This window comes from Herpailurus yagouaroundi, unplaced genomic scaffold (assembly GCF_014898765.1).
Source record: "Herpailurus yagouaroundi ecotype Mexico unplaced genomic scaffold, PumYag 202, whole genome shotgun sequence".
In the NCBI taxonomy this organism is placed as follows: domain Eukaryota; kingdom Metazoa; phylum Chordata; class Mammalia; order Carnivora; family Felidae; genus Herpailurus; species Herpailurus yagouaroundi.
In genome coordinates, this window is record NW_024412433.1 from 13,607,600 (window position 1) to 13,629,044 (window position 21,445).

Here is a 21,445-nt window from a genome sequence, read left to right on the forward strand (position 1 = left end):
CTCTCTCTCTCTCTGCCTCTCAAAAATAAAGAAACGTAATAAATTTTTTTTTTTAATGGTGCAAAGAGTACTTGAGCTCCAGAACTCGCAGTCTCAGCTGCTGTAGTATAAAATAAGCTGTGGATATTTGTGTGTTGTGTGCCTGTGTGGGTGTGCCCCTGCGTGTGTGTTAGAACATCATGTATTGAAGGGCATCGTGGGAAAAATGCACATTTAGGAAAATGCAATTTAATGTTATTCCGGCTGGATTTGCGTTCTTTCTTCACCTGTTAAATGGAGGAGCAATTTCCACAAAAGCCTATTTATTGTAGATAACTTACCCAAGTGAAAACGTTTGTAACGTGGCAGAACAGCCTGAATTATTAAATGTCTGGGGCCCATCTTCTGTTTTATGGGAAACTTCCAACTGGCTCACGCGTCCCCAAGGAACTGTACCGCGTCGTTGTACTGACATGACTGTTTATTTCGAGGAGGGGCTTTACGAATACTGAAGTATGCAAGCCCTCGGATTTGTCTGCCTTGGAGAAGAGCCGGGAGGGAAATGGAGCAAACAAACAAAACCACCACCACAAACTCCAGTGCTGCTTTCTTCTCCCTCTCCCGCCCCTCCACCCCTCCCCATCCCAACCGAATTAGGAAATCAAACTGCAAATTCATAAAAGCTAGAATGGACCGACAGATGTGATCGTTACAGGAACCTGCCGCAGGTACTTGATACGCCCAGCTGGCCCGGTGGGTGCAGGGTCCTATCTTCATGGACAAGTTCCTCCCTGCGTTTATCTTTTTCCCGCATCCCTGCCACTTCATAAACAAATGAATTGGTAAAAACGGGGAAATCATCATAAACGGGCATCCTGATGTGCGGACGTAGGGCCACAGATGGGTGTGAGGACACATGAGTATCCGCTTAGCTTCGGTAGAAATGAAAGACTGAGGAACGGGTGATTTACTCTGCCACCGTGTATAGCTTTCAGGTTCTCTGATGGCCCGGGGGATATGCTGTGGAACAGGGCACTCGTGGGCCCTGCCAGTTCGGTTGCTCAGCACAAGGCAAAGCTCTCCGACTCCCTTCCCCTTTTGCAAACTGCTTTGATTTTTGCCCAGCTGTCCCCAAAGTGTAGTTCCGGGAACAAAATGCTGATTCTTCCATCTTGGCAGATGTGTTTAAAACCAATGAATATAAACAATGTAGTTCTATGGCACACCATGCATTCCATCACATTTATGGAATTGTTTTCATTCAAGTGCAAGAGGGGTGTGTGCGCGCGCGCGTGTGTGTGTGTGTGTGTGTGCGTGTGTGTGCGCACATGTGTATGTGTGTCTGAAACCCAAGATTCTTGGGAATCTAAACCAATTTCATTTTCCTTACCAGGACGAAATGCTCTAGTGTGTGACAGAAATTGGATTTCTGAAGGTGGAGATTGTCCTAAATGATAGCAAGTGCTATCCCATTCATCTCCTGTTGAGATGCTCCCAGCACATTTTTAGAAAATTACGTCATCTCATGATTGCCATTAAGTTGACAAATTGTCTTTTAGAATCTTAAAATAGCTACCTCCACTCAGAGGAGAGAAGCCCCCCAGAATATCTCCCATCAGTCAGTGTCACTTTTGTTCATCCGAATAATGTCATAAAGCATGCGTGTTTGGAGAACAGTCAGAATAAACAAAATGTAGGAGAAAGAAGCCTTTAAAATATCCTATGCTGCTGGGCTAAGTTGTTCGCCAGAATGTAAATTTTTGCTTCATGATTACCTCATTATTCCTCCACTGTTTTGCCAATGTGCTCACCATATTTTGTCACGGTCTTTGCTGTGACTCATTTGTTCTGCTCCATAGACTCTATTGACAACAGACTACCCTAAATGTGTGTCTCATTCTCAACAAAATATCAATGACATATGGTTACAATTTTTATGACCCTCCTTTAGAAAATATACTTTGATATTGATTCAAGACTATTCACTGATGAATCATCATTAATGGGAGTGCTCTAGAATGGGACAGTAAAAGGACATGAAACTGTGGGCAGTTTTAAATTATGAAAAGCCATAAAGGGAAGTGCTCTGTCTACCCAGGCAAATAGCTATGTGTATGTTGAGTCGGTATCTCTGAGCTGGATCCATAAGGAATTAGGTCCAAGAACAACATAATGGATTCAGACACGCTTGTAATCGACACCCGTGTCTTCGGGGCTCCAGTTTGTTGGTTTAGCTTTGTCGTTGGGTCACACAGCTTGACGGAAAGCATGGGAACCCGCTAGCTTACACTCGGATGTTGGCTGCTGATCTTCAACTTAACAATCATGAAATCAGTAGACCATGCCTTACAGAGTAATAAGTAATCATTAAAAACTTTCAATCTTCTTGTTCAACCCTCACATCCCAGCCTGATACCAATGCCAGAGCTAAGGGCTGTGTCTGCAAAGGGACTCCCAGCAATGAGAGGGTAAACCCCCTGCTTCAAAATGGAAGCTGGGTGTCGGGTACATGTGCAGCAGGCCACTGTGTTTGACAGAAAATCATAGGCATTGAACAGCTGGATCCAGATGGGAGCCAGGAGGGAGGAGATGCCAGGACTATTAAAAACTGGGTTTAAGGACGAAAACCAGGCAAGAGCATGGGACACTGAAGTGGGTTGGCTTGAGGATTTGTATCGTAGCCAGGAAAAAAAAAAAAAAAATTAAACTACCATCTCTCGAGCTTTGAAGTTGTCAACCCCCAAATTCACAGTTGTCTTCTTTTTTGTCAACCATGAGAGTCTGTTTCAGATCTTGGAAACCCAGAGCCTGGATTAGTCCGGAGTGCGGTATTTCTCCCTATCTGTTCAGGAAACGATCACATCGTGTGGTCAAGGGTGATACCCTTTACTCATTCAAAAGGCCACACATAAGGCCGGGATCCCAAGGGTCTGGGGGGCTGTGCAAGCGGACAACCTGAGGGACAAAATGTGAGCCCACTGGTCTCCACTGGGGCCCCGCCCATAAGGCTGTTTCCTCTCTTGCGTCACCACCGCAGTGTTCTTAACAGTTCAGAAAGAAAGGTTTCGAACAAGTATGGCCCATTCAAAACTAGATGGTTGCTAATTGGTAACAGAGTTTTACATACATTTACAGGACAGCATGGAAAGGCCTGGGGCTCCCCTGGCTTCAGCAGGAGGTAACCAGCTGCAAGCTCTGTCTTAGGGACAGAGTCCTGGTGTAGGTGGGGTGCACTTTGCTCATTTCACCCAGACCCCAGCTCAGCCCTGCGAGGAGCAGCCCGCTTCCTCCACCCCGATCTCCCGGTCACTGGGTCTTCCTGCCTGGTGTTCAGAAGCCAAGATCCCAATGGTCCCTACGATATGCAGAATAGAATAAAGGAGAGAAACACTGTTAATAATTGTGCTTCCTCGTGGGCTGCATCTTTCTTTGAAAACGACGAACACTGCATTTGGGAAGAAGTTGTCACACTGGTATCGTTTTCCTTAAAGCTCACTTCTCTGTCATGAAAAATCCAGTGCAACAGGAGTTGGGGGACAGCTCTAACCTAGGGGGCCAGCACCCCCCCCCCTCCCAACCATGACTGTGAATTCATGTTATTCCAACAGAGTAACTGACACTGAGAGGTAGGGAATGGGGGCTGGCAAGCAGACGATGGCCTCTGTTCTCTGTTGGCAGGGATAAGGAGGAACCGATGCAATTATAAATAGAATTATAGCCCAAACCAGGATTACTTGGATAACTCAGTCAACACAAGGTTTTGTTTGATTCAATTTTCTAGATGATTTCATCAATGATTAACCTAACTTTGTTAGTGTAGATCTAAAAAGAGAACCAGCTTAAACATATTCAGCAAGGCCAGCATTTACTTTTTGCTTTTTTTGAACCTTAGGCATATGTCCAGTTATTGACTTCTTTGGCTAGACAGTGCTATCCACCTTTTTTTTTTTTTTTTTGACAAAGCAGGAAAAGTTGCTTAGAGACTCTGTTTAGAAATCTGAAAGAAAATGGACAAGCTGGAGAAGTATTCACGCTGAATAATGACCTTAGATGCCTTACACAAATGGCATACCAGGTCAAACTGCCGAATCAGTCCGTCCGTCTGTGTCCGTCTCTCTCTGTCTGTCTCACAACAATATCATTTTACTTCTGTCTCTCTCCATATAACATGTAATTCTTTGCCTATTGAATAGTGGCTTTTGTTCCTGTGGCTCAGCTATCTTCAAAAATAAAATTAGGATGGTTGTTTGCATTCTAAATTGATATCTTTGACTTACCGGAATGCATAGCCTTCGGAGATGCCTATCAAAGGCCCAACACTGGATTGCCCAACCCATCCACTCTTGCCATTTCCTAAAAATGAAATTACTGGAAAACAGATTTGATTAGGAAATTCTTTCGGAAGGTTTTCTTGGTTTTAGTCTTATTTGGGCTTAAGCTTGTAAACTTAGAAACTGCAAGTAAGAGGATTTCTTATTTGGGAAAGAATGTGCGTTTAGATAATGTCACCTTCTAGATTTCTGATAAAATATTCGCCTTCTTATATCAATCGAAACAGGAAAACCCTCTTTTTTAATCAAAAGCTTCTAAACAAATGCAAATGATAATCAATTAATAAAAGTGGATCTTGTTTTGAGCATTAAATCTAAGAAGTTTTCTATATGATGTAAAAGTTCAGATAAAAGCAGAGAATCTTAATATGTAGACCACTATCTTATTTTTCACTTTTACTCGCATATTTTATATCAAAAAGGTCATAGTAAGACATTTAAAAAGCGAATTATATGCTAGAGATCAACCTTTTAGCCTACTTGCTCAAGGTACCCTGACTCTAATGATGCAGCCCTGATAGACTAGATGATAAGCATAAATAGTACATAATTTTGTGTCTTTATGTTCGGCCAAGAAGTTTAAGATGGGATTATCATAAAATAATCCTATCTCATTTAAGCCGCCCTGAAACTCGAAGATGGGGACACTGAAGCCTAAAGAGTTTGAGTGAAGTTTCTGGCCAAAATGTTCTTGTTCTAGCTGATTATTTTTCTTTTCAGTGAGTGACATTTTATTGCATTTAGTTGACATTTCAAGGCTTCCCCTCCACCTTTCCCATTCCTACCAAGTGTAAAGATTTTTTAAAATCTTTCAGGTAAAAATAGAAACTAAGCAGAAACAAAAAGCAGTCAGAGGGACTGAAAACAAGGAGTACTTAGATGGCAGGGATAGTGCCTCTGAGCATCAGATACCGAATGAACCTTATTCAAGGCAGGCATCTGAGACCAAGTTCAAAGCTGGCAACCAGGGATTGGCATGGAGAGTCTCCTTAAAAAGGTCTGGAAAGAGCCACCACCACACTGTCCCATTCCTGACAGCCAGATTCCAAAACACAGCCTCTCAGCCTCAGCCGAGCTACCAGATGGCTCGGGTCTGGGGTCTGTCCAGTTACCTTGTGATGGAATCACCAGTCTAGGATGAAAAATCGGATGGCCCTACCTTCTGACTCAAGATTCGTCGGCGGACTAAAATTTCAGAACAGATGAGGAAAACAGATCCTAAGACAAGTGCCTCTTTAAATCAACAATCAGAAGATGAATGTGGTTCTGGTAACATGTAAATAATAATGGCGATCCTAAAAAGCCTTCTTTAAAAGTACACTAAAACACAGCCATCTTTGAAGAGTGGTTATTGAATAAAATTTCAATCGCACAAACTGCCAAGGTGCAGTATTATGAAAGTAATGAAATATATTTTGGCCATCTTCCAGGTTCTATTCCAAAAATGTTTTATTTTTGTATTTTTATCATTGAATATATTCGTGAGTTTCTTTAAAAACGGAAAAAAGCAGATCCTGTTTACAAATTTTGTGACATACTGTAAATTAAGAGAATCTCAAACAATTAGAAAATGCTCCACCCAGACTCCCCCTCCCCAGGAGCGAGTGATTTTTACTCATCCTTCAAATGAGAACAGGTCAATGGTAGAGATCAATCACCAGTTACATTAAAACCACATTACAGTGTTTTGCATCCCCTCGTAATGGAGTTTGCATTAGAACCTTCAGCAAGTAAAGGAAGAAGCAATGGCTTCTAATAAAGCAAAGCAAATTAACCAGTTGGAAAATCATAGAAATGAAAATAATGTCCCCTGAACTTAATCAGACTAGATCCATTTCAAGAGAGAACTAATGTATTAAAAAGATGGCACTGAATTCACACAAAACAAAATTCAGAGAAATTGGGAGATTAAACATATGAAAGGGGAAAAAATGATGACTTTAGATACAGTAAAATGAGGAGGAGAAATAAAATAGTGAACTTCTAAACCAGCAGAGGAGAAAAAAAAAATTAAAACATACCATTTTGGGTGCCTGGGGGGCTCAGTCGGTTAAGCGTCTGACTTCCGTTCAGCTCATGATCTCACAGTTTGTGGGGTCGAGCCCCAGGTCGGGCTCTATGCTGACAGCTCAGAGCCGGAAGCCTGCTTTGGATTCTGTGTCTCCTTCTCTCTCTGCCCCTCCCCTGCTTGCACTCTGTTTCTCTCTCTCTCAAAAATAAATAAAAAATTTTAAAAAAATATGTCATTTCAACCGAGCTTGTAATAAAAAAAAGATGAAAAGCATGATTAGTAGATATCTTAAAATAAAATTACGGATATTAATCTAAATACGTCAGTAATCAATTACAATAAATGTAAGCTGATTAATCTCACACACTACAAAACAGAATATAATTTTAGTAATTTACCAGTAACATAATGTACTATAATTAATGTCCTATAATATTATAACAGAGTTTTATTTTTTATAAGGAGATTTTCTCCCGCTTACTTAGAATTTTGCAGCAACTAAGCTTTTTCTCAATACAGACAGATCCAAAATATCATCTCAAAAATTTTCATTGTCTCCAGAAGATATATAAGAAAATCATTCAGGCTCCCATAATATCTAGTTAGCCTGGGAAGTAGGTGATATTATTTTAAAAATTCCCAGAGGCAAAATGTGGGTTTAAAATTTACATTTTGATGTAAGACTTTTTTTTATCCTGCCATAGGCATCTGTATCCAGTGAGTTTTTAAGTTGTATTTTTAAAAATAACTTTTATATGCTGACTTTTGGGAATTTTTAAATGATATCACCTACTCCTTAGAGTTATGAAATATCATAGTAACCCCAAAATGCCTTCCTCATCTATCTTTTGGAGACACTGAGACATTTTTGAAGTGATATTTTGGATGTCCCTGTGTTGAGAACAGCTTAGCTGCTGAAAATTCTAATTAAGTGGAAGTACATTTCCCTACAAAAAATAGCAAAGGATTTTATCAAAAACTGCTGTAATATGTTAAGATGGAGAGATGATGCCCTCCTATAGCTTAATGCTGAAGTTTGATAGAATAAAAGTCCTATTTAAGGAGGAAAGAGTCCCAAGTACGTCTAAAATTGTGAAACGATGATTTCTTGACAGATGTCATTGAGATCCCGTCATTATTACTGTGGACTCTTCTCTCGAAAAGAAAGACTTTTTTCCACAAGGAACCATGAGGTTGTGAAAGAGAAAGACAGCATTCGTATCCAGTGGGAAATCAAACTGCTGTTTACTTTCTGTGCATTTTGGTGAAACTCGGGCAGGGGTCCCTGCTGGGCCTAGTTAGTGGTCTCCTACTGGGGCTGAGCTGAGCCAGTCTTCGGCAGGGGTCACTGTGGTTCTCTTACTGGGCATCTGTCTCATCGCTGAGAGCATGTCACACCCTGGGCTTGCGCAACGGGCGGATGACTGGACGTGAGCCAGCAAGGATTGGTTTGATAAAGAAAGAGATTTGCACAATGTCCTGGTAAGAGGAATCAGACAGGGATCTTTCCTAAAGATCTTTAAATTATGGCTGCTGGGTAAGTGGCAGTTTGCTAAAGGACACAAAAAGGAGAAGGAAGAAAAATACGTAAAGGTCTTAAATGTTTGCAAAGCTCAGTATTTCTTGAGCGACTCTACTTTTCCTCATCTATTATTGTTTCCTCCTCTCTTCCCGCTCCCTCTCCCTCTTTCTCCCTCCCTTCTCCCCACCTCTCTCTCTCTCTCTCTCTCTCTCTCTCTCTCTCACACACACACACACACACACACACACACACACACACACACACACAAAGCCTTGCAGCCCGCACTGAATCTTCTATCTCAATTCTGTGACATCATCGGTGATTCTGGGGAGTCAGTGATTGAACCGAAGAGCACCCCAAGAAGCTATAAATTCCTCTTTCAAACACTGGCATTAAACACATGTAGGATGCCATCATTGATGCCTATTCCTAAGTAATGTCAAGCACAGATAGATTAGGTTGCCCCAAACTGATTATAGTGAAGCATTGAAGGGTTTATCATCTAAGCAATTTGAGGCCCTAGCTTGATTGAGGCACATGTCCCAACTCTCCACTTTTGCTGCAGTGATCTGACCTACATGATTTTATTCATATAAGAACCACGAACTTTCTCTTCATGATCAGGCCAGATAGGAGAAACACAGATTGATGAATGGGATTTACCCGTATTCCTCCTGAAGCGGTTTCTGAGAGTTAATACTTTAAAATACACTAAGCCTTACCACACTTTTTAGACCAGCACATTTAACTCCTCAAGCAACAACAAATGTACTTTTGAGTGATCAGAGGCCTTTATATTTAGGGGGTTTTGATAATGCATGTTATCCAGCACGTAAATGATTATTTTCTTATTTGTCTTTAGGGTACTGAAAATTCCATGTATTTTCAAGAAAAAAGACTGCGAACTGATTTTAACAAATAAATTATCTGTGTACTTTCTTTGATATGAATGAACTCAGAGTATTAATCAAGACTGAATTATTATTTAACTCTGTTGTAGCTAACCAGGAAAATAAGTTTCCAAATATTTTGATATGCAATTAAGGCTCCAGAACGGTAGTGTCTGGGGTCGCCCGGGTGGCTCAGTCGTTTATGTGTCCGACTTCGGCTGCAGTCATGATCTCTCGGTTCATGAGTTCGAGCCCCGCATTGGACTCTGTGCTGACAGCTCAGAGCCTGGAGCCTGCTTGGGATTCTGTGTCTCCCTCTCTCTTGGCCCCTCCCCTGCTCACACTCTGTCTCTGTCTCTGTCTCTCTCTCTCAAAAATAAATAAACATTAAAAAATTAAAAAAAAAAAAAAAAGAACAGTAGTGTCTGTGTGACCTGAGAGAAACTTCCATTTTTCTCCCCTTGTAGAATTGGGGACAATAATCACATTTGCCTTATACGATTTTCTTAAAGATTAATTTTTTAATCAAGTATTTTTAACATTTTATCTTTTCTCCAGTGTTCGCAATTTATAATTATTATTTTATTTCTATTATTCGTTACAAGCATGAAGCGAGATAAAGGCTTTGGGAATGGGAGGTACCTTGTCAGGTACAAGGAGCGATATGTCCTGGTTTTATTGTTAATATCTCTCCTTTTGAGATCTAATGGGAAAGACAACTTCTCTTGGTGCTATAATTTTTTGAAAACTGAGTATGAAACTGAGAAAACATGTTATTACACAAGGAGATTAAAGGATTTGGGGATTGTCTTCCTCTTTTTTTTATTTTGAAAATAAAGTGGAAGCAGATGGAATTTAGCGTGAAATTAGTACTGAAATAAAACGAACTTGGAAGTATATTTAGGAGGTTTTATAGAATTGTCATTCATGCCTCCAGAGCTTTTCCAAAGCTCCTCATTTAGCCAAGAGATCATTAAGGATACTTTGAGTCTTTGGGTCCTGTGAAAGGAACATGCCTGATGACTGTCCATTACTGTCTGGTCCAGAGCAGAGTCAGGAAACCCGGATGGGGAGCCTTCGACCTTTCGTAGAACCTGTGCAGGTTGTGGGGGGGGGCCTCACATTACTCTTGGTGAATTCACAGGTGACGTTTTCACTCCGCGACCGAGGATTTCAGATTCTGAATGAGCGGGGCTTCATTTGGGGAAATCCGGGGCCACGTTATGTGTTGAATTGTTACTGATAGTAACAGTACCACGTAAAGCCATTTTCAGGTTCTCCTCCCTGCTTAATGGATTTGTCAAGCAGTCAAGTCGTCTTCCCCACGAAGCGCCCGTGACCTTGAGCTTGTTCCAGGGAGCCACTCTCCGTGGGCCTTGTCTCGAAAGCAGCTTGGGCCATGTTGACACTGGCTCGTTTGGCTCACACTGGAGCTGAGAGCAGCTAGACTTTCCTCTGAAAGCCTGACATTTTGGGTGCCTTTTTATAATGCCTGCGCCAATTTGCATATTGACACAGCCTCCCTGTCAGGAGCCAGGTGTCCTGCGAGCCCCGAAGTGTTTCTCTCACTCAGCTCTCCCCAGCTCTGGACCTGACTTGGCTGAGTGTCCTTTGCTAAAGGACAGAGGGCCTTCTGTCTTCTTTTATTCTTTAAAGATCAGGCTTAAGGGAATGCATTTCATTTTAAAAACCACACCCTCACAATTTTATTATACGGGAAAGCCATACATACACCGAAGTCGTAACTGCAGACCTGTCTTTCCTCTCCTGTTGGCTGGTGACATTGGTCTCGGGAGTTGACACCCTGTGAGAGCTAAGTTAGATTAATTTTCTTCAAGCTGTCTCGATTTATCCCACCTCCTTCCTCGCTGACTAGTGAAAGGGAATCACTTCAAGAAGCTGGAAGTTTCCGGTGCACCTTACCGTTAGCAGGTTTGTCTGTGCGGCAGATATGATGCTTTTATTTAAATTTCTTACCAGAAGCAACCAAGGAATGTGTTACCTGTGACTTCTCTACTTGCCATAGAAACCACAAGTCCTTTCTGGAAACTTCTGCAACATCATCTCTCTTTGTTTTTTTACAGTAGTCTTTATTGGCATCAAACCTTTGAACCCCATCATTTGACAAGAGTCGCTTGCTATGCAAGAGTCTGGACTGTACCCATGTGCTATTACTGATATCCTATCAATATTTTTCATCACGACTTAACTTTATCAGAGAAAGCATGCCCTCCTGTTAGGCGGAGTGAGTCACGGTCAGGCTTGCTTCTAAAACCTGAAACATTTCAGCATGTTTTCCTTCAAAGTATTTGACTCATCAACCGAGAAGATATAGGCCTCCTTACTCAAGGTTTGGTTTGATTTAGACCAGTGAGGAGGATGGGTCCTTATGCCCTTGCTGTGCTATTTAGTTTATTTAAGTAAAGCTTAAACTTAAAGCTTACGTTTATTTGAATAAAGCTTTATTTAACACAAGCTAGATGCTTCGTTGGAAGAAAAGTCTCACAGGATTTAGTGCTGTGAACTTCACTGTTTCTAAGCCTGGATTCATTGACCTGTCTGCTATGAAACCCTTCTGTTTTCTTTTCTCTATCCATTTTTCAAGATTGAATCAATATTCCCAACTCCATTTGGTTCTTTGAAAATGTGGGCTCCTAAAACCAGATGAACTGACTTCAACCAAAAGATGAAATGCTTAACCGATGTTGGAACAAAGAAGTGCCTGAAACCCCTTTCTGGGCCCCACCAAGACTTTCTATAGCAGAGGTTCCCAAGTGTGTGCCCCCCCCCAACCCTTCCCACAGTAGCAAGGGCATCACATGGCTTGGGGACTTGTAGGAAGAGCAAATTAGCAGGCCCCACCCCTTCACCCAGCAGTGTGTTTTTCTGTAAGCCCCCCCAGGCAGTCCTGGTGACCAGTAAGGTTGAGAGCCGTAGAGTTGATTATACCCTCCCTGTATTCCCCTTCTGAGACTTTCTTTTGCTTTCTTGGTCTTTCTTCCCCTCCTCAAATCCCACTCTTCCAAAGAAACCGCTGTCAGGCATGCGGAGTAGTGATTCGTACCTGTGTCTGAGGTATTGGCTGTGTGTGCCTTTACTTCCGGTCGGACCCTATCACTTCCCGTCCCCTGTCCTGGTAAATGGATTGCATCAACCTGGTTGATTCAAAATCCCCTCAGTCCTGGTTCTTCAAAATCCCCTCAGTCCAGGACTTTCGGGGATGCCTTCCCACACTGACTCTGAGCCTGGTGTTCTGACTCGCCGTGGCCAATGAGACAGGAATAAACTTCGCCCACATACAGAGGTGGAACAGCCTCCTGAGTGCCTCTGCTTACTCTTTTGTTCCTCCGCTTTTATCTGGAGAAAACGCCTGGGCCAGCTTCTGGAGGATGATGTTTACTGGGAAGAGGGGCGTCTGCCAAGGCCCCAGAGATTCACACAGCTTCCTGGCTGAACCGTGGTGGATTGCAGACACATGAGTGAATCCCCGGCTAAGCTGCTCAGCAGTAAAAAATGGTCACATTTCTGGTAAGGCCCTGAGTTTTGGGGTGGTTTGTCACTCAGCAGCGACTAACTGCTACACCTGTTAAAGGAGCCTTAGTGTCTCAGCTAAGAGGAAGAGGGCAATACAGAGGCCCCTCTCAGTGTCTTGGAACCCATATCCGTCCATTTGAGAGGCTTGACCGCATCGTTCAGTGTGGGTAGAACCCAAGCATACAGTTGAGTCAAAATGAAAATCCGTGGGTGGGTCTTTTAAGTGGCCAGTTTGAATTTGTGGCTGTTGCAGAGTTTTTCTTGTTAAGCAAACTCTGAATATAGTTTGCCAGACTTTTCTTAAACCTCAGGAGGTGCCTTTGTCCCTGTGTCCTTCACACCCTTCCATCTGTATTTCTTCTCTGCAGACGTTCTGCCAACATTGCCACAAACCACCCAGGGTGAAATGAGATTTGCAGGGAGACACTGGGATGGATTAAACAGGTCTTTTATAGGAAGGATGATTGCAAAAGTAATCTCTTAATTTGGTTGAAGCAAATAAATGCATACAGTGAATATTTTACACTCTTGCTTTTGAAATCTCAAAGAGGAGAATTCCCTGATACTAACTTGGACGTTCAGGTGAGGGGCTCCTAGGTGGCGCAGTTAGGCATCCGACTCTTGATTTTGGCTCGGGTCATGATCTTGCAGTTCATGAGTTCGAGCCCTACTTAGGGCTCCGTGCTGACAGTGCAGAGCCTGCTTGGGATTCTGTCTTTCTCTTTCTCTCTCTGCCCTGCCTACACTCTCTCTCTCTCTCTCTCAAAATAAATAAATAAATAAATAAATAAACTTTAAAAAAAAAGTTTAGCTGAGACTACTTTATTCTTCAGACAGCTTCCCTACATAGGTTTCTCTCTTACAGAGCTTCATATCATCTATTTTTAATATTTTGATTCAGCGATTGATGTTTTAGTTTTGGTAGATAGAACATTACACCTTAGCTAAAAATCTAATTCTTAGTTTAGTTGAAAGCTTTCAACCGGTGACATGAAATTTTAACGGGACTATTTAAACTCAGTCATCCATGACCCCTTACTGAGTAGACTTAACTTTTCAAGCAGTCCTCCCTAGAGGGCGCCATATCCTCACTTCCCAACTGGGTCCTTCTAACGTTGGCTGCTGGCCCCATAACATCATGTGAGGCTGAAGTCACTTAGATTACCACATTGGAATCTTTTCGTAAATCTATCTGCAGTGGAGCCTTTATTTTAGCATGATAAATGCATATCTTCTGGCACGTATTTTGTTTAAGCGTTACAAGTGAGACCTTGTTTAGGAACAGAGGCGATGGTGTTCATTTGGCATGGTTGGTTGTTCAGTCAGTTCAGTCCATCTCTGTGCCCACATACAGTGGCCTGAGGAGCATTATGGACCTCTGATGGGGTATCAGATAGAATACTAAGGACAGATTCGGCGGACCTGTGCTTTCATATTGTGTATGTCACTACAGAAGGTACTTACCCCATTACATTTCAGTTTCCTTATTTGTAAGATTGGAGAGCTAGGCTTTTTTTTTTTTTTTTTTTTTCATGATCCCATTAGCTCTGTAATGTGATCTTTGGTACATAATAATATTTCTGTACCGTTTGATAGAGGAAGCGATACTAATGCTCCGAACTGCTAATTCTAAGGAAATTTAGGTAGTGACCCACTGAAATTTAGGTCAGCCTGAAGAAAATATATTAAAGAAGAATTACAGCTGATTATTGAAAAGCATAAATGCTAATAAATGTGTTTTTTTCTTATATGAAATTTATTGTCAAATTAGTTTCCATACAACACCCAGTGCTCATCCCAAAAGATGCCCTCTTCAATGCCCATCTAAATATGTTTTTATGTATCTTTTAAAAACATGAATGTTTTCCTGAAATCAGCATAAGTTATTGGTTTAAAATACTGGCTCAGAAGAATACGTGTCAATTACCCAGTATCTGTCACTATGCATAACAGAGAGTCTTCCCTCAAGAAATAGTTGTTGAATGAATGGCAAGATGGCTAATTCCATTTTTATTAGCCATCAACTTTTATTACAACTTTTAGTACAACTTTTATTTCTAGAACATTCCTTATTTGCGGAATTGGAATTTATTTCTCTGGACTTTGACAATGGCTTTATATTTACTCCTTTGGGTTATATTGAGTATATTGTGTTTGCTGGATTTTCATCTTTTCCCGTCCCACTACTAAAATAAATGCTAAGAGTTTGTCAAAGCATAAGATACATATCACTGGCCACGCTTGTAATTAGGCATAACTCTTTGTGCATGGCTATTTTTAAGTTTTGGGTTTTTTTTTTTTTACAACAATTAGCCTGCCTGATATAGTCTTATCTTTCCAACTATAATCATCATTCTTTAGAACTTCCTTATACACATTGTTCAGCATCCTCATTACTGTCTCCCAAATCGATCCTGGTTTGTCTACAACCTTCATACTCTGTCAACTAAGAACTGAACACCATTTTCAACATTTATCAATGTCAAGAAAACCAGGATTACCATTGCCTTTCTTATAAATACTGGTTTTCTGCCAATACAACTTAACTACATGCTGGTTTATACTAATACCAAAGTCTTTTCCATGATGCACAGGTAGATCACATCTCTATAACATCATGGTTTTTTTGTTTGTTTTTTTTTTAAGTTTAGTTATTTTGAAAGAGAGAGAGTGTGTGCACATGCACATGTGAGTGGGAGAGGGGCAGAGAGAGAGGGGGCAACAGAATCCCAAGTAGGCTTTGCTGAGCACAGAGCCCGACATGGGTCTCAATCTTACAACCATGAGATCATGACCTAAACTGAAATCAAAAGTCGACGCTCAATCTAATGAGCCACCCAGGTGCCCCTACCATGGATTTTTCAAAATTTAAATCAAGATCTACTTTTACTCTCCATTGAAGTTCATCTTCTTAGACTTAGCCTGCATGAGGGAACATTTTGGATTCTGGATATGCCAACCGATTAATTACTTTTGCTTCTACCTTTATGTCATCTACAACAAACCAGCCTCATGACTTTGTCACATGTTCCATTCACGCATGTGTCTAATTCAACAGAGTCAAGAGAGAGCAGTTATACTCACTGCTAGAAACCACGTTCCAATGTGTCTACAAAAACATCTCTGAGGTCTTATCAGATACCTTTAAAAAATTCATGCAATCATCCTGTTTCAGGCCTAAGTAAAAGGAAACACGATTGTCATGACCTGATTCAATGCACATGATTTGTAGTGACTCTTCGTGACCAACTTTTCCTTTCCCAAGAGCCAACAAACCATCCTGTTAATAACTACTCTAGAAATTTGCTGGAACTAAACATCAGGCAAGATGGTGGATGACAGAATCTACTTTGCATTCTTTTTATAAATTCTGTGATGCATATGTGCATCTCAGGTTTTGTGGCCTGTCCATAGACCCTCGGAACCTAGGTTGCAGGTGAATGAGCTCTTGCCATACAGTACGGTGTGATTTTCCGGGCTTGGAGTTTGGATCCTCCTGGCTTCAAGTCCTCTACTAAAACCAAAGGCTTTACTTTCCCCTTTTCAAGGTTTGCTTTACACTTGTTAGGCCTAGATCATTGATGTTGAGAAGACACAGACAATAGGAGATGCCAACTTTTATATCCATCAATATTTTTCTTCCACGCTAGCTATAGCTTCCTTGACACTTTTTTTTTTCCTACACACACACACATTAAAACTATCAATACAAATAAGAAGTACCTCCAGACAATTCATGTTGGACAGTGTGCAATGGGTATGATAGAGAAAATAGAAACACAGAATAGAGAAATCGCTTTGATCACAGCACCTCCACAAATGTGCTTTTTGAGCTGTCTTTGCAAATGAGTAGGATTTTGACGAGAAGCATTGAGAGTGACTCTAAGTGCAAAAAGTGACAGAAGCAAGATCATAAATGAGCAAGTGCTTAAATATTTAAGACATGGCAAGGACACTATTAGCTTACCTAGTAGAGAAGAGTTGGATTAACAAGGGCCTTATAGTTTCCTCCTCATTTGAAATCATCTGATAAGGAAGGTGTGGATGTTTTCAGTTGTGATATGAGTGAAGTTTTTTAAAGATGTTCTTTGTAAGTAATCTCTACACCCAACGCCGGGCTTGAACTCACAACCCAAAGATCAAGAGTCACACGCTCTGCCAACCAAGCCAGCCAGGTGCCCCTGATAGGAGTGAATTTGTAAACTTAACCTGAAGCAGAGAAAGATTGCAATGAGAAAAATCAGGAGATTTTACAGTAACCCGTGCCACTCGAACAAAGATTGCAATAAATAGAAGGTATAGAAACAGTCCATATAGTAAAGGTGGGGGGAAAAATGAAGGTGGATTTCATATTAATTAAACTTTTAAAGTATACATATATTGTATTAAAATTACTTTACTTACCTGCTCCCCCTTCCCCCCCTCCCAAGTTAGCACTCTTTCCCCAAGTGTGAACTGCCTAGAGCTGATCATACTCAGGATTTTTTCGGGGGGATTTCATACACAGCTTTAAATAACATCGGCCCCCCAAAATAAATAAATAACATCAACTCACGCTGTGAAGAGTTACTTTCTTTTTGATTCTCTTTCAATGCTCCTGGTTACACCAAGGATAAAGTCTCTGCTTAGAGTCCGTTTGGCCTTAACCACCTGCCTAGCATTGGCCAGTCTCCCCTTCTCACAAAGAGAGTGCGGGTTTGGGCTTAAACTTTGGTAGGCAACATTTGGTCAGTAGAATCAGTAGCACAGATAGAATTTGGTAGGTAGAATTGAATAGCAGCACGTACTTAATTTTGTCCTTATATTTTCAAATTGCTTTTCATTATTCTGTTTTTGACAACTGATACTCCATTTCACTTATGGTCAAGGCATATGGTTTTACTTGAAAATAAAATTTTATGGAAAAAAAATGAAGACACTGACTCAAAGGATGTTAAGGATATACTAGCAGGTGATAAAACAGTTTGGCAAAAATCAAGTTGCTGACCCATAGGTAAGTAGCATTCAATCAACACTGCTGGAGTGGAGATCCAATTGGAATTGCATGAACTTTACATGTTTGTTTTTTTTTAATGTTTATTTATTTTTGAGAGAGAGAGACAGCGTAAGCGAGGGAGGGGCAGAGAGAGAGGAAGACACAGAATGCCAAGCAGGCTCCAGACTCTGAGCTGTCATCACAGAACCCGACGCGGGGATCGAACTCGGGAGCTGTGAGGTCATGACCGGGGCCGAAGTTGGACGCCTAACCGACCGAGCCACCCAGGCGCCCCAAAACTTTACATGTTTTAAAGATTTGTTTTGTCCCCTCCGTGGATTTACCACTGAGTGAAATCATGTGCTGTGTCCCTGAGAGCTTGCCTGGTGGCCCGTGGATGATGGATCGGTGACTGCTGCTCTTCAGGAGGGGGGAGGGGAGCAGGGGAAGCCTGTTCTTAGAGCATCAAGTCACGACTTTGACTACTAGAGACTTGCTGTTTCCCTAGGGCAGCTGTCCCCGATGTAGAGGCAAGACAGATTCCATCTCACGACAACGAAGTTCTTTCTAAAGACAACAGGAAGCCCCGTTTCTCAGTTCTCTTCCAAAGTGACTCCAATACACCTGCTGACCTCTTTTCTAAAATTAGTTTCACGGAAGGCGTGATTGATTTCAAGCACTTTATAGATTTAATTTAACGTTCATTCCCTCTTGTCTTATTGCCCAGCTTGAGTAGAGATGATCATCCGGATGATTAGAGAAAGAAAGCAAGGCCCTGACGGCTACTTTGGGGGCCGAATGCAGAACTCTCTTCTCCCTGAGTTGGAAGCTGGGCCCCACAGAGGTATGGATTGCTGATGGATAGACCCTAATGGCTCTTTTAATGCAAACAATTGATTCTGGAGGCAGGAAGCTGCCGGAAGGGGCTGCTCTGAAACTCTGATCAGCACACTAGGCATTCATGGTTTTCACTTAGGAAAATAAATGCTCTCCAGACTTTTAAGCCAGGCCTGTGGCTTTATGCTTAGAGCCCATATTCTTGCATCAGAACGACGCATGCAAACATGGCTCTCCCATATATTAATACTAGCTGTGTGGCCCTGGGAAAGTTGTTTAACCTCTCTGAGCTTCAGGTTTCTCAGCTTTAAAATAGGGATGCGTTCGTTTCCCAGGGGTACCATAGCAAATGAACACAAACTATGTGGCTTACCGCGGAAATTTATTCTTTCACACACTGGAAGACTTGAATCAAGTAGGTAACAAGTCCGTGCTCCTTCTGAAGATTTTAGGGGTGAATCCTTCCTTGCCTCTGCCAGTTTCTAGTAGCTCCCTGGAGCCAATTCCTTGGCTTGTGACCGTGTCATCGCAATCTCCGGCCCATTCTCAGGTGGCCCCTCTTCTCTGCGTGTCCTCCACCCTCCTTTTATGAGGACGCCTGCCTTTGGATTTAGAGTCCACCCCGATAATCCAAAATGATCTCATCTTAAAATCCTTAACTTAATTCCAGCTGCAAAGACTCTTCCCAAATAGAGTCACCTTCACCAGTTCCACGGATGAGGATGTGTACTCATCTCTTGGAGGGGCTACCGTTTAACCCACTACAAGGGATAAGATGACACTCACATCACAGATGAAATGAGAAAATGCTGAGCATTCGGGCCATGCTCAAGAAATGTTAGTCGTCATCACTTTTATGATTATTAAATAGCTCCTTGGTTTTGGTATTATAATATTTGCTTTTGGTAGACCTGACTGAACTTAACAGTGACTTCTATTATCATTAGACCTGAGGCAAGAGTATAAGTGGGACTCCCGTGGCCTTTGAGCAGTTCGTGCAAGACAACATGGTTTCTCTCCCCAAAGTGGCTTGGGAATCACTGACCTTATTTTATCAGAATAAGTGCATATTACAGAATTTTAAAGGGATGATATTTTTTGTAGTTTCATAGACAACAAATGCCATTAGGGTTGAAAGATGCTAATGATATACCAACAACTCCGGTCCATAAAATTTGGAAAAAGGACTATTACTAGAGAAAACCTCCCTGGAGACTAACAGCTATGAAAATTTTTTTCTCTGCTTTAGACGTGCCATTCTTGAACGAAACGTTTATTTGATTCAACCCGAAGTCAATAACATCAGTGAAGCATAATTTCAGGACTGTGGGTCTTTTCTCTGATTTGTACTTGAGAAAGTTGCACTGCCCAGGGGGTAGTTCTGTTCCTACGATCCGTATCCTGGTGAATCGGTAAAATAAAGGCCTGCTACCTCCCACCAGGGGGAATCCAAACCCTCCTGAGGTGGTAGGTGTGCCGCAAACTCTAACTCAAGCCTGTAACCTTCTGAAATTCCTTTCCGTTCTTAGAGATGGCACTTAATCATTTTCTCTAATTTTTCGTTCTCACTTGTCCACACCAGGGCAGGCCACACTGATATGGCTCATACCACTTATTTGGTGTGCACTGAGCATCTAACGATACCACAGGCCCGTTCTGGGAGGGGTGCGTAATGAGATTTCATCTACTGTTTCTTTCCTTTGAGACTGGCTGGTCTGGCTATTGACATACTGTGGTAACTAGTCACTAAAACACTTCCTGTATCCCGTTATACTCGTAAGTTAAAGAAAACTGAATGGTAGACAGATCTCAGCCTTTAAGGCCAAAGAAATGAATGGAAATAATTCTCTTTGTTGTCTGTCATCTAAGAAGAAGCAGGTTTACTTCGCGTGAACTCACTGAGAAAGACTCATACTGTTGTTATTGTAGGTCTTGGTCTGTGCTTCCTCTTATTCACCGTGCAGTTCAGGAACAAAAACTTGGATACATGATGCGATGATTAAATAACACTGAGGATGACGGTTTGGTTACTTTTATAAAACAATCTGGCAAAGACGATGAATGAGGGTTCGCACTTGAGGCCTCTTTTCACAGTGGACACCAGGGGGCGACACTTACGCAGGCATATCTCAGAGATCATGTGGGTTTGGTTCCAGACCCCTGCAGTAAAGTGAATAGGGCAGTAAAGCAAGTCGAATGAATATTTTGGTCTCCAGTGCATGTAAAAGTTATGCTTACACTAAACTGTAGTCTATTAAGAACACAATAGCATTGTGTATTTAAAAAAAAAAAAACAAAATGTATATACCTTATGTAAAAAAAAAAAACCTTACTGCTAAAAAATGCTAACCATCATCCAAGCTTCCGGCAAGCTGTTAATCACTTGATCGCAGATCACCATAACAGATACAATCATGAAAAAGTTTGGAATATTGCAACAATTACCAGAATGTGACACAGACACGGGAACAAATGCTGTTGGAAAAATGGCACCAGTTGACTTCCTCAATGCAAGGTTGCTACAAACCTTCAGTTTGTAAACAAAACAAAACAAAACACTATCTACGAAGTGCAATAAAACAAGGTGTGCCTGTATTTAGAGATTTCAACATTTAGCAGAGAAGTGACATCTGCCTCCAGATGTGGCCTCCAGAAGTAGGATGCCTTCATGAGGGACATTGGTTTTTATGTTTGAAACACTTTTCTTCACTTTACCTCCCAAGTGTCGTTTATTCATCCTTCATGACACAACTCAAAGACTTCAGCCTCTGAGGAACCATAACTAACTTCCCTGTCCAAGTTAACTGCCTCTGTCTGTCCTGCCATTGACTTTGAATACAACTGTGTTGTAGAAACCCTATTGTCTACTGTTGCAAGCCTCTGTAAGCCCCACCCATGACTTGCCAAAGCGTCTGGCATCTACTTATTGCTTCCTTCATACTTGGTGGTAAATACACATCACTGTGAGAGACTGCTGAGCCTATTACCATTATTTCCCCTCTTACTTCTACAATCCCTGCAAAGCCAATAACTTTAAAATACTGATAAGATATCACTGCCCGTAACATTACTTGGCTGCCCACTGTTGACCCGAAACATCTTTTTGGTAAGTTAACTCCTTCAATGCCAAATTAACACAGTTTCTAGTGACCAATCTCCTTTCCAGTAATAGCCACAGCCCTGCGTTGGCATCTTTTTTTATTTTCCGGAGGAAAGACACGGAAGCCATGGGTGTCTCATGGCTTCTCCATTCGCAATCCCTTAGTCCTTCCCTACTGTTGGCAAAGACGCCCTTAAGGCCTTGGGAGCGTGCTGAAATTCTGTTGGCCTCCTGGGGGGATTAGCATTCTTCCTTGCCACGAGATG

The 21,445-nt window shown here is 41.7% G+C and overlaps 1 protein-coding gene and 1 long non-coding RNA gene across 2 annotated transcripts in view; both read left to right on the plus strand.

The window, feature by feature from the left end:
* DOCK10 (dedicator of cytokinesis 10) overlaps nt 1-21,445 on the plus strand; it is a 270,818-nt gene that overhangs the window by 19,794 nt on the left and 229,579 nt on the right. The gene's annotated exons all lie outside the window — the stretch shown is intronic.
* On the plus strand, nt 17,514-20,406 carry LOC121014489 (uncharacterized). Its single transcript, XR_005783240.1, has 2 exons — nt 17,514-18,086; nt 19,329-20,406. It is a non-coding gene; the product is annotated as an uncharacterized LOC121014489 (long non-coding RNA).